Raw genomic sequence first — 13,707 nt, 5'->3', positions numbered from 1 at the left:
GGTGTTCCAGTTTGAACCCATTATCCCTTGTCTTACCATTGGTTGATGCCGAGAGGAGCCTGGGTCCATCCTCATGACACTCACCCTTTATATATTTGTAAACAATAATAAGGTCACCCCTCAGTCTCCTCCAAGCTAAAGAGACCCAGCTCCCTCAGCCTTCACTCATAGGGAGATGCTCCACTCTCTTAATCATATTTGTTGCCCTGTGCTGGACTCTCTCCAGCAGTTCCCTGTCCTTCTTGAACTGAGGAACCCAGAACTGGATACAATATTCCAGATGGGGTCTCACCAGGGCGGAGTAGAGGGGAAGGAGAACCTTTTTCAACCTACTAACCACACCCCTTCTAAAACACCCCAGGATGTCACTGGCCTTCTTGGCCACAAGGGCACAGTGCTGGCTCCTGATCATCCCGCTGTCCACCAGGACCCCCAGGTCCCTTTCCCCTACACTGCTCTCTAACAGGTCATTTCCCAACCTATACTGGAACCTGGGGTTGTTCCCATCCACGTGTAAGACTCTACACTTTCCCTTGTTATATTTCATTAAATTTTTCCCCGCCCAAATCTCCAGCCTGTCCAGGTCTCCCTGGATGGCAGCACAGCCTTCTGGCATGTCAGTCACTCCTCCCAGTTTGGTGTCATCAGCAAACTTGCTGATAGTACACTCTATTCCCTCATCCAAGTCATCAATGAATATATTGAGTAATACTGACCACGTATTTGAAAAAGCTCTTTCTGTTCTGCTTGACCCCTCTCATAAGCTTTAATTCTAAGAAGGCCTTAGCTTTCCTAGTTGCCTCCCCACACCCTCTGACAACAGCCTTATATTCTTCCCAAGTGGCCAGCCCCTCCTTCCATGATCTGTAAACTCTCCTCCTCCACTTGAGCTTACCCAGCAGTTCCCTGTTAAATCACACAGGTCTCCTGGCTCCCTTCCTTGACTTCCTACATGTTGGAATGCTCTGATCTTGAGCTTAGTAGAAGCAGTCCTTGAAAACTAACCAACTATCTTGGGCCCCTTTTCCTTCAAGCAGCCTTGCCCATGGGATTTCCCCTACCAATGGTTTGGAAAGGCCAGTCTGCCCTGCTGAAGTCCAGGGTTGCAATTCTGCTTGCTATTCTGTTCCTGCCACATGAGATCCTGAACTCCACCATCTCATGGTCACTGCAACCAAGGCAGCCCTCAACCTTTACTTCTTCAACCAGGCCCTCCTTGTTAGTGAGGATGAGGTCTAGCAGTGCATCTCTCCTAGTCAGCTCCTCCACCCTTTGCATCAGAAAGCTATTGTCAAGGCACTGGAGGAACCTCCTAGACTGTGGCTAGCCAACCAAGTAGTCTTTCCAACAAACATCTGGGAAGTTAAAATCCCCCACCACTACCAGGGCCTGTGATTGTGAGGCTGCTCTCAGCTGTTTGTAGAAGGCCTCATCAACTTCCTCACCCTGATCTGGTGGCCTGTAATACACACCCACAATAGTATCACCCCTGCCAGCCTGCCCCTTAATTCTCACCCATAGACTCTCAACTCACTCCTCAACCATGCCTGGACAGTACTCAATACATTGTAGTTGCTCTCTCACATAAAGAACAGCTCCACCACCATGCCTGGCTGGCCTGTCTTTCCTGAAAAGGATGTAGCCATCCATGATCATATTCCAGTCATGTGAGCTCTCCCACCATGTCTCTATAACTGCCACCAGATTAATCTCCTGACTGAACACAGGTTTCTAACTCCTCCTGCTTATTCCCTATTCTGCGCACATTGGTGTACAGGCATTTCAGGGAGTGAGCTGAGCACACCAATTTCACCCTAGGGTATGGTAGGCCTCCTGGTCTTCACCAGTTCTAGAGTGCTGGCCCACTGATGCAAGCCCAGCTACAACCCCATCCCCCTTCAAATCTAGTTTAAAGCTCTTGAAATGAGCCCTGCTAATTCCTGTCCCAGCATCCTTTTGCATCAGCAAGATAAACCTTTCCCATGTGTCAAGGGTTTTGATTGCAGGGTGACAATAAAATCATGGCAGATGTATTGTTAACCCTCTCCCCTCCTTCAGCCCCTCCCTCTCTCCCCTTCCCACTAAGGACAGGTGATCAGGAGGAAAAGGACAGAGAGAAGAGTTGGAAAAATTAAAAATGTTTTCCTAATTCTACTGATCAAAATAGAGAAAATAATACAAAATACACAAAACCAATCTTGAAAGTCCCAGCAACTACTCTGGCACATAAAAGGGCTGGCACCTAGAGACCTGGACTGGACTTAGCAGCCAACCAGAACTGAATTCAGTCTGCCACTAGGCCTCAGTTCACAGGGATGACTAGCAAGGTCCTCTCCTAATGCTGGCCATAAGGAAAAGGGATGAGATCCTCATGATCTCCTACTTTTATATGAAATACTCACATGAATGGGATGTTATATTCCTTCGGTCAGTTTCTTGGTCACCTGTTTTCTCGTTGCCCCTCTCACGAGATATACATGAATTCTTATCAATAACCTCACATTCCATTGCTATGTTTATCAAAACATGCATCTGGTTTTCCAGAAAAATGCAGCTAATATGAAAGCTTTAGTTGACAGGCAAATTCACTAAAAGAGAAACTTGCTTTTAACAAAACCAGGACACCATGTAGCACTGTCCGCACTGGCGTCTTTTAAAACCAGCTGTTATCAATGAATCCAGAGCCCTGCTTGTAGCACCAGTCTTGTAGCCAATCATTTATGGACTGAATTTTTCTATTCCCTCCCACATCATCATCCAAAAATGGAAGGAGGGAAGAGAAAAATCACTTGAGCTCCAGACTCTTTTACCATCCATCCAAGGCTTTGAAATCTTTCTTCATTCCCCTCAGACTGCAGGATGCAGCTTCCTCCCCATCCGCTTGGAAGATCAGTAGTCTGTTGGGTGCACCAGGCTGGGGAGTGTCCTGATGACATCTTTGATGCAGGCTCCAGGTAGACTACAAACTTCCCTACGATGATGGTCAACTATGTATGTTGCTCCCTTGGCCCCTCTAAGAAGTTAATTGCCTACTGCAATTACCGTTCTTTCTTTCTTATCAGAAGCAGTTTTGAGGTGTGGAGTCAACTGCCTCTTCCTATGTGACCTTGTAGGCAGGCCTTGCACCACATCCTCACCTACCTCTTCTTCAAGATCCAGGGCTTCAGACTTATTATAGAGGGACATCTTGGGCAGCAATACAGGTAAGGAAGGGGGTTGCCTGTGGTGCCAAGCTGGAACTCACTTCCAACCCTCTTCATCTTTTTGGTCCCCTACCTCTGCCCAGCAGCAACAGGGCAGGGGCTGTCTCAGGTCTTCCCCCTCTTCCCGAGAGGGCAGGGGTCCATCACCTTCTGGGGGGTATCCCCATGGGCCCTCTTTGAGTGGCACACCAGGGAGTTACTCCACAAGTCAATCTTCTTTTGACACTCCCTGATGCACCTCAGTGTCTCAACCTCCTCAAGTTTTGTGACCATGGTGAGAAGATCTTGCACCTGCTCACACCTCACGCAAGTGGAATGCTGGCTGTCCTCCCCTGGCAGCAGCAGGCTCTGGCACTCCCTGTAGCCAGACACCTGAACAGCCATGGTTCAGAGCACACCATCAGTCTGAGTTGCTGAGTTGCTGGCAATAACAAGAAAAAAAAAAAAAAAAAAATAGCAATCTCAATACAAACCACAAAAGAGGATTCATGATCAATCAATAGCAGTGTTACAGTAGTGAATCATCTGTAATTCACATCTAGCTACTGTTCAAGACATTTTTGTTCTCCTGAAAATTACTTCATGTGCTCTTGATGTGTGAGGATGTAACTAAGCATCATTTTCCCCCTTGTTTCAAGCTATCCGACAGCCTCAGTGTTCAGCAAAAATTCTTTTATGTAGCAGGTAGCCTGACTGAAATCCAGGGATCCTGGTGTTTGACTTCAGGCATGTTAGTAGAACTTAAAGAGAACTATTTGTAGAGTTTCAAGAAAAAGTTAGAGATCAGTTCTTCTCAAGACAGCTTTATCAACTTGTTGGGTTCTGCAGTTCTAACCAAGACCTTACTAATCAGCTTGTAGCCTCAAATGACTATCACCTCACACTCTCTTTTATCACCATTAACATGCTATTTGAAAAATCTGTACAGTTAAGCTGTTTGAGTTTAGACTTACTGGTATTTAATTGCTAAATATCAAGACAATTCTTCATATTTAAAGTGTTTTCAATGATGCATAGACTAATTACATAACTCTATATACCTGAGAGAATTGCATTTTAAATGAACAGAATATAGCCAATAATATTTATAGCAATGTAAGTAGAACTGCCACATTGTTTTTTTTCAGGTGTGACCTGTTGCAATCACATCTCTTTGTAATGAGAATTATCATACATATAACATTCTGGAAACACAAAAATGTAAGAAAACAGATAATGTTTAGAGGAATCATGGTTAGGGAGTAGTTCCCATTAGAAGGGCATTCAATAAAGTGCAGAAAAAAAGAAAAAAAAAATGGGAGCAGTTAAATTAGTTACTTGTTTTTGAAGGACCCTTCACAAAAAACCATAAAAAGCAATAGAAAATACAGGGTCCTCACTTGGTCCGCTGTGTAAACACAGATCAGAACGTCATAGGGACAGGGTCATCCTCCTTGTTTAGAAAAATAAAGCAGGAACTCCTCAGTGGTTAATCGGCTGCCTCTCATCCCAAGACTGAGATTGGCCACAGGGGTGTGGGTACTGCCCAGCAGCTCTGGTGTCAAGCGCTAGCAACAGTATCATCTGGACAGGGACTCTTTGCAGTGGTTCAAGAAATATGGTTACCAAAGGTGGTCCTTTGCAGACAGATACATAATGATCATCAGGCTTTGTGGTACTGGAGAACTCTCTTTGCAAGACACATGGAAACAATGCACGTTTTATCAGCTGTCACCAAACAAATCATGAGTACAGGCAGTGATAAGAGCTCACCAGAATTTGCTAACAGGTTTTACAAAAATGAATAGATAAACTTTTCTTTGACAATATTTTCAAGTGGTTAACAACAGTCCACAGCTCTGACACTCAAATTCAAATACACTGATAGGTAAGGTCCCACTTAATATTTGAATTATTTATTTTCAAGATGCTACTTTTCCACTGTATGGTGAATTGACACCTATAAGGTTCTATATGCCCACAGAGCTTCTTCACTGATCCGCACAGTATGTGTGGTACATTTACATTTAGATTGACATTCACTCTTCATACTTTGAGTACTTTAGAGACAGAAAATCCTAGTGATCACATTAAATTCTCAGTGGTTGTTTTGGGAAAGTACAAATGCAGCTCAAGCTTATCTTTGTGTTTTCCTGGAAGAAATTACCAACACCTTGAGTCTTCACCAAGGCATTTGTGAAGCTCCATTATTCTTTAGCCAGCTAGGTACAATGGTATATCTGTCCATTGTCTGCCTGATTCTAAATCAGGGCAGGATCTTTTACCTGGACTCTGGCGGAGAAAAGCAGCTAGGCCTCTCAAGTCATTCAAAACACTATATTGTTCTGAGTAACATATGACCTAGTTCCCTGGATGAAGCTGGAGGACAAGGCTGTTTGTAAAGAACAAAAAGATATTTTTGAAGAAGCCAACGTGCTAGTTTTACAAAAAAGGATGGGATCCTGCCTATTTGTTGATATTAAATCTTCAGTAAAGCACACAAACTGACACAGGCAGTCTACTTTTAAACCCAGATAATTCTCAGATATTTTTCTCATCCTACTTAATTTCCTGTGTTATCAAACAGCCAACTATATTTACTGCTTCCACAACACCTACCTCACTCATCACACAACTATCTCTGGTCACATGCACTGTAATACACTTGTGAACAATTTCCTCCTTTCTGTGCTTCTTTTCAAGGTGTTCTTCATCTACTTACAAACAAAATACACAATTACAGTAACAAGTGTTCAGGGGCAGTCAGGGTATGGTGTTCTATACTTATCACTAATGTAGTATTTATTTGTTCAAGAATTATGGGGGGGAGGCATGTCTTAATAAGTATTAGCTATAAAGAATAATGCATTCATCATTTTAGTACTTTAAAGGAGACATGATTGACAGCCACTCCTACATGCAGATATTTCATTTCTGTTTCTGTCATGGTGTGCTATGACTTAGATACACTATTATATTTAAAACAAATACAACTACTGAAAATAGTTCAACAGGGAACAATTTAAAGATGGTAGATGAATAAAATATTAGGGTTCAGGAGAGAAGCTGCTCTAGGGAAAGTTGTTTCCTAACTGCTTATTGCAGGATTAATTGTCCCCTCTGTACTAACTACTTATTGCTGATAACTGGATAAGAAGCTTAAAGGTTTCCTGGCATGATCTTGACAAGCTTTTTGCTGTTGCTTTTAACCGAAGCCCAAACTTTGTTTAGCACCATTATGAGCTATAGAAAGCTTGCATAGTCTTTCCACATTCTAGCATTTGGAAATCTTCCACTATTAATTGTCCTATTATTTCTACTGACATATAGGTCATGATATTACCTCAGTGAAGACTAAACTCTCTGGCTGTATATTTGTCAGTTTCTCACTATAGTTTTACTTTCATATTAGGCCTTGCTTTCACTACTTCTGGCACTCAGGACACATGCTAGATAGGAATTATTGTATCAGCTCTTCAACTATACCCTTAATTCCTTAAAAAAAAAAAAAAAAAAAGCACTGAGAGGAAATTTTGATTTAAAAAGTCTGCCTAGACAGGATACTGAAAAGCATACTATAGGTGAAAACAGAAATCAGAAAGCTTGAAAATTTGAGCCTAATGCTGAGAAGTTAGTAACAACAGAGAGCAAGACCATCTCTAGTGTTTGCAAATGATCTTGCAGTTGAAATAGCACCCACCACCACCATTTGGGGCTGAGTGGTTTGACATGTAGTAATGGAGTCTAACTGGACTGTATATTGATGTTTTTAAGAGATTTGTAAGTGTTCTTCAAAGAGCAAGGCAAATAGTGAAAGTCAGGACAACTCCTGATCTGTGTCCTCCAATACAAGAAACTTCTTTACAAAAAGAAAACTGTGGACTTGCTTATCAGTAAAGCTGTAAAAAGCTAATGCAAATAATTATATAGGTGTCTTACAGCAAGTAGTATATTTACCCACAGCAAGTCTCCCTTGTCTGATCAGCACATTGTTTAGTTTCACTGTGATATATTTCCCCCCATTGCCCCAATAGCATGAAATCGCTATAATGATGCACAAAGATGACTGTTCAAGCAGCTTGTAAAATGATGTTATTATAGAGAGTTGCTAAGGGACAATTTAAGGAGATGTATTATTAACCAATTCAGTTTCAATTATTTGGATACCTAATCACTACTAGTCCTAAATACTTTGAAGTCCAGATTAATTAGAAAAGCTGAGACTCCAATGTGTTTTATAAGCAAAGGTTACTTTTATGACCTGAAATTTGTCAAATAGCAAAAGAAAAGTTGGGGATTAAGACCTTGGCTCTGAATACTGGCAAGGATGGCAAGAGGAAAGCTTTAGGAAATCCTTAAGACTCCCTTTTGAATGACATCAAAATTCTAGTTCAAGATTAATACCAATTTATAATCAGGATGTCAGCAGTTAGATTAAAAGTCTAGTTGGACTTTCTCATTAAATACAACTTTAAATAAATTCAAAAACCAATACATGAAGATATTCACTATAGTCTTGAGACTAACTGAGTAGTTATGCAGTTGATCAAAGACTGCCTCAGCACACAGCTACACGATTCCCTTGGGTTTCTACACTTGACAGGCAGCATCTGTATCAAAAGAATAGCTCTAGTGTCAGCTTGCTCTTCAGATTTTTTTTTTTTTTTTATCTGTGCTTACAAAATATGGTAGAAGACAGACTTTTATAAAGCAATACATAAAGTTATTCCTTCTGAAAATTGCTCAAATTATTTATAGCTCTCTTCAGAGCCAATACTTCCATCTTACTGGATCACTAAAGAGTTTGAAAGCATACAATGATAGACCAGCCACTTTCAATTTTAGTTTTACAAATGGAAGATGCTTCAGAATTTTTAACACCACTATCAAATCTACAGGAGACTTTCATGCTCATTTGAAACTGAGATGAAAAATTCACTTTTTACTTTGGAATTCAGTTTGCACAAACCAATGATTGCCCTTCTTTAAAAAGTTGATCATTACCAGCATCTTCAACTTTTCTTCACACGAGTTCTGATTTTAGAATATTAGAGCTACTCAGTTATTTCATAGGTATTTCTGCATGTGCTTTTAGTCTGTCTTCATTCCCTAGTTGAATGCATTTCCTCTCACTGATGATTACTCACTGAGTCCTAGTAGAGCTTAACACTGTCAAAACCTATGTAACATCAGCTGAACTAAATAAGCAGACAAAACCAGCATAGCTGTTTAAGTAATTCAGTTCTGTTAGTTTCTTTGTATCTCTTCACAGTGCTGTTGGAAAACACTGTAAAATTACCACATTTGTGTTGTTGTTGTGTCATCTACCCCAAAAAAGCAACCTGTTTGCATGCAAACATAAGAAACAAAACAATGCCTCAGACATGCCATGAAGGACGAATATAATTTTAATGGAACTAATTAGTACAAATTATAAAGCTAAAAACCTTGCAGTTTAAGGCAACTTCAGGACCAACTATTAAGTTAAAGCAGAGTTCAACTCCATACTTATTAAAGCTCCCATCCAAACCATTACTTGTGCCTTACTGTCTTAGAGTTACTGATACACTCTTTACATCAGTATTATATTGACACCTGTTATTGTACTTTCCTCCTGTCTCTTCCTGTTTTGCAAATACGTGAGACTGTTTTACATATACAGTATCTATATAACAAACGTTCATGTATCTTCGATGAATTATTCTGTTGTCTCACCACCAACATACCATTTCTGAGACTGCCCTAACATCTTGTTATTAAAAGTAATGTCTTACCAAGCAAGAAACATATATAAAGCCTTTTGTTAAATCATATTTCTCTGCTTCACAAGAGTTTATACAGCCTGCAGACTGGTCCACTGTTGGATTTTTGTGCGTTTTTTTTTGTTCCTTTAAGTGTTTAAATACTACATGTTATTCACCAAGGCATACCCAGTAGACTTAGTTGCAATACATATCCCAACAAAAAAAAGCAACCAACAGCAGCACTTATTTGAGCTACCAAAAAAAAAAAAACCCAAACAAAACAAAACAAAAAAAAACAAAACAAAAACACACCACACAACACTAACATTAAGACAGAAGCCTGTTTTGTTTTGCAGAGTTCTACAGAAACAGTATGTGAAAACAAGCACTTCTCAGATTTATTTTAAGGCAAGAGCCAGAGGATAGATGCTGTTACAAACCCTCACTTCCCACAGTCTAGAGCTTTTCATCAGTAGGGCAAATGCTTTGATTAGAAACACAAGAAACCATAACATAGACCACCATTGTCACCAGGTACCATTAAAACATACTGCACTATCTTACCTGACCACCAGGAAGCTCTGAGAATGCCATAACAGCACAGAACAGATCAAGTCTCCAACACCCCACACAAGCTTTTCATTTGCTAACAAACTCCACTGTCTTATCAGGCCACATAGCACACTAAAGACAATTTTATTATTTTCCTAAAAGGCTAGAAGCCCTGTAGCAACCAGACAGCACAGAATCCTTACACCTTACCTGCACCTGTTGTGCCCTTCACAGGTTTTATCTTGTTCTGTTTATTAGACAAAAATTAGTTAAGTGATTATTGCCTAATCTCTGTCACTTGAGCTCAGGGAACGCCATATATGTGAAATCACAAGCAGCTGCCCTTTGTGAATCACCAGCAAAAGGGAAGGTCAGTCTCCATATTGCTGGTACCATGCTTGCAGCAGAGTGCAGTGCTACACCATGTGGGTAGAGGTGAGTACTAGTAACAGGTACCACCAACAGTCCCAAACATGGCAAAGTGATGACTCAGATCCCGGATCCACCCAAGGAGCCCAGTTCAGCAGAAAATGGCCAGAGACAGAACTTGGAGACACAGCTATAACACAGGTCAAGGTCTAAACCGGAGCTAAATACAGGACAGAAAATGGATCAATTGCAATGTACCTTCAGGAGGTATCCAGACTTGGTCTTAAACAGAGTTCCTGGAACTACAGGGAGAGGTTGTGGGTGAGGGTCTGTCCCAGATGAGGCTAGTTAGGGCAATTAAGATCAATTAGGGCACTCAGGACCCTTACACCTTCTGTATCAATTGGGATTTAAGGAGGCTACTGTGTAATTTTCAAGCTTCAGTTAGGAAACAGTAAAAAGAAAGCAGACTGGTCATAAAATATTAAAAAAAAAATAGACCTAAGTGGCTCTCGAGAACAAGGAAGATAAACATTTCTACTTCTTCCATTGTTAGTGTTAAATATTAGCTGATAAAGAATTTGAAAGTGGTGATGGTAGTGTCTAATCATAAGTGTTGCTTTTTGCTTGAAGAAGACTAATATTTTTGACCTCAAAACCCAAAAGAATATTGGAAGGGAGAGCATAGTCCTAAATAAAAGGCATTAGATACTAGGAATTTCATATGTATCGGTCTTAACTGTAATGTTAATTAGTACTTGTATCAGGTAACTAGGCAAGTAGTATATTCATATTGCATTTTGATTAGTCTAACAACTAAATCTTAGCTTCATGCATAAGGTGTGCTGCTTTTTTTATTCTTAACAGGATTTCAAGTGTTAAAGTTAGTAATAGAATTATTGCTCAGAATAATTCTATTTAAATAACTTTGTCTTATAAATTAATTTTCATTAACTTAGCTGGACCAGGGGTTTCCTTTCCTGGTTGTTCTTTTCCTATTAATCTTATATTTATTACTTTGGTAAATTTTTGTAACCAGCAATACATCTAGCTGTTACATCAGTATGTTTATTTCTGCATCTTTTTCCCAACAGCAATTAAGGAGGTTAGATATAATTTACATAACCTTGTCCTAAGACTATTGGTAGGAATGATTAGAACTTAAAGGTACTAGGGTGCATGCAATGAAGAAGTGCATCCAGTAATTTCTTAAGACTTTAAGTAATATTTAAAATGTATATTCAGTTGGAGGGAAGAATAAGTTTTTACTACAACGTTACATCTGCATTTTGCAGCAAAGTATACTGGTAAGGCTTTTAAAAGGGTGTGCTTTTGGGGCCTCTGAGAGTATGGATAAAAGAGGACATACTTAGGTAATTCAGATTAGCCCCATAGATAATATTATAAACAAGTTAGCGAAGTTGCAAGGTCAAAGTGTCTACTAGTACATTATATAACAGCAACAATTGTTTACATGGCTCTAATCCCACTGAACAGAAAGATAATCAGCTCAACATCAAACTGAAATAAATAGGAGGAATATTACATACTGTGCAAAACTGCTCTGAATCTATTTCCTACAAAGTCATTCAGTACTCAAATCTTTCAGTAAGCAAAGCAGTGTGTATTTTTCATCATGATGGTTTTAAGAGATTTTTCTCAGTACATAAACAAATTTAAAAGCCCATTTAGGAAGTAAAGCAGCTTCACAGTAAAATAACAGCTAAAGTGACAAAAAGAAAGTTTTTATCTGAATTTGTTCATTTTTCCTACTGATTTGGCCTACTGTATGTAAACCATGGAAGACCTTAGCAACAGAGACTAGATCTGAGACAACTGCAGTTTCCGAACCTGTGGCTAATGCCAGGCCCTTACATGCCTTTTATTTCTGCACAATGAGCTCTGTTTTCTGGAGATGACATGTGCCATTTTCAAGCAATTATCCAGCTACTGTACCTCAACCAATGATGCAGGGCATCACAACACAGTGGCTCACTAAGGGTTTTTGGCAAGTTGTCATTAAGTAACTTGGATAATGCCACCTGCTGTGGTTTTGTCATGAACAGTGGTCACAGAAGTTTTCTAATTCCAGCTGAAAGAAGATTTTTTTCCTTTGATCAGATCTATTAGTCACCATGTTTTCTGAGCTGCAAAGATATAAGTGAGGGGAGACTGAGGCTGCAGGCCTGAGATAGCCAAGTGATCTTGGAATTTCAGATTAATAAGGGTGCTTTCACAGATGTCTGATGGAATTTACCCCAGAACATACTCACTACTTCACTATAGATGGTTAACAATTACACTCTTCATTCAGAAACATGTGGCCATCTCCATAAGGAAGCTTACCATCTCCAGGTCTCACTAACTTAGATGAGTGTGTGTTGATCAAGTATCGTATAGGGGTGTATCACCATTAAAAATACTTCTTTATATGTTATGAGATTTCTTAATCTTTTGTTTTACTGGAAAGCTCCATAAACATGAAATTCTCCATCTGAATCAGAGCAACTGATGCAGCCTGAAATTCTCTATCAGGCCATTAAACATATCTGATACTTGATCACCAAATACAGTCACTACTAGTACTTATGTGTGATGACATTCTGCAAATAGTGGCTTTTCTGACCAGTTAAATGCAAGAGAACTGCCTCTACAGAGATATCCTTAATTTAAGAGTAAGAGAAATATACTTTATACTTTCAGTAGAAAAGCAAGATTAAAAAATGCCATAAAATGTAAATATGAGAAAATTAAACAGAACAGATCAAGAGAAGGCAAATGTACAGTTTTGTATTCAGTTGAAATGGAAATAAGTGGAAAAAAGATATCTTGGTGATATAGGTTTGACCCTGCCACGATGCTATCGTTCCATCTTTACTACTTGCCTGCCTGTGGGCCAATAATTTAAAATTATTACCAGATTTTCTCATTTCAAGATGCCATTTTTTTGGATAAAGATTTATTCTTTGTTGTACACAGTTGTCTACTCCTATTTTTATTGCAATTCCCATGTTGTATGAACTTTAAGCTGCAGTTCCCCCAGCCATGTAATTAGAAGCAAATCTGTGCCTCATTTTAGAAGTTCCCAACTCGCACAGCTTTGGAGAAAGGATGGACAAACGTAACTCAAATGTGCTCTAAGAATTCCAAGGCCAAGGAAGAAAAATGAATAAAATTTTTTTGAAAATCATTATATTTAAGTCTCTTATTATTTTTCAGAGTGCCGCATGCAGTTTATGAGCTTTCTATGCTTCAGGTACTGCCTAGTATATAAAAAAATGGCGCAATATTCAGCTACACAGGAAAACTTAATCTGTGCCCTGGAGAGCTTTGAAATAGGTACAGACTATAAACAGAAATATCTGTATCTTGAAAAATCTATGCAAACAATGTGGTCTCTTGTAACTTCTGCTCTTCTTTAAAGAGCAATTACCTGATTATTGGGGATTGCAGTCTAGAGAAAAACCAACACAAATCCACCCTCCTCCACAAAGTTATTTTGTATTTCCCTTTTTTCAGTCATTTAGAATTTTCAAGGGACTATTAAATTTATGTTTTCTACTTATGGTATGGAAACACATTGCTGCTTTAATGATATATGGAGTCTGAAAATACATACATATACACATATGTATGTATACATGCACTCATATTAACCACTTCTTTGTCCCTAAAGAGGGAATTAGTTTTTAACCTCCTATTTCTGTGCATCCTGAAACCACAAACTGTTTTTTGCATCAGAATTAAAAATAGACATGACTTTGTTTTCTCACCTGGAATAGGCTATTTTAGTTAAGGGAACAATACCTTTAAGAGACACACAGCCTAATATGATTGCCCTTGACATAAGTTGTCTCATC

This window comes from Columba livia, chromosome 2 (genome assembly GCF_036013475.1).
Source record: "Columba livia isolate bColLiv1 breed racing homer chromosome 2, bColLiv1.pat.W.v2, whole genome shotgun sequence".
Classification (NCBI taxonomy): domain Eukaryota; kingdom Metazoa; phylum Chordata; class Aves; order Columbiformes; family Columbidae; genus Columba; species Columba livia.
This window is presented reverse-complemented; position numbering follows the sequence as displayed.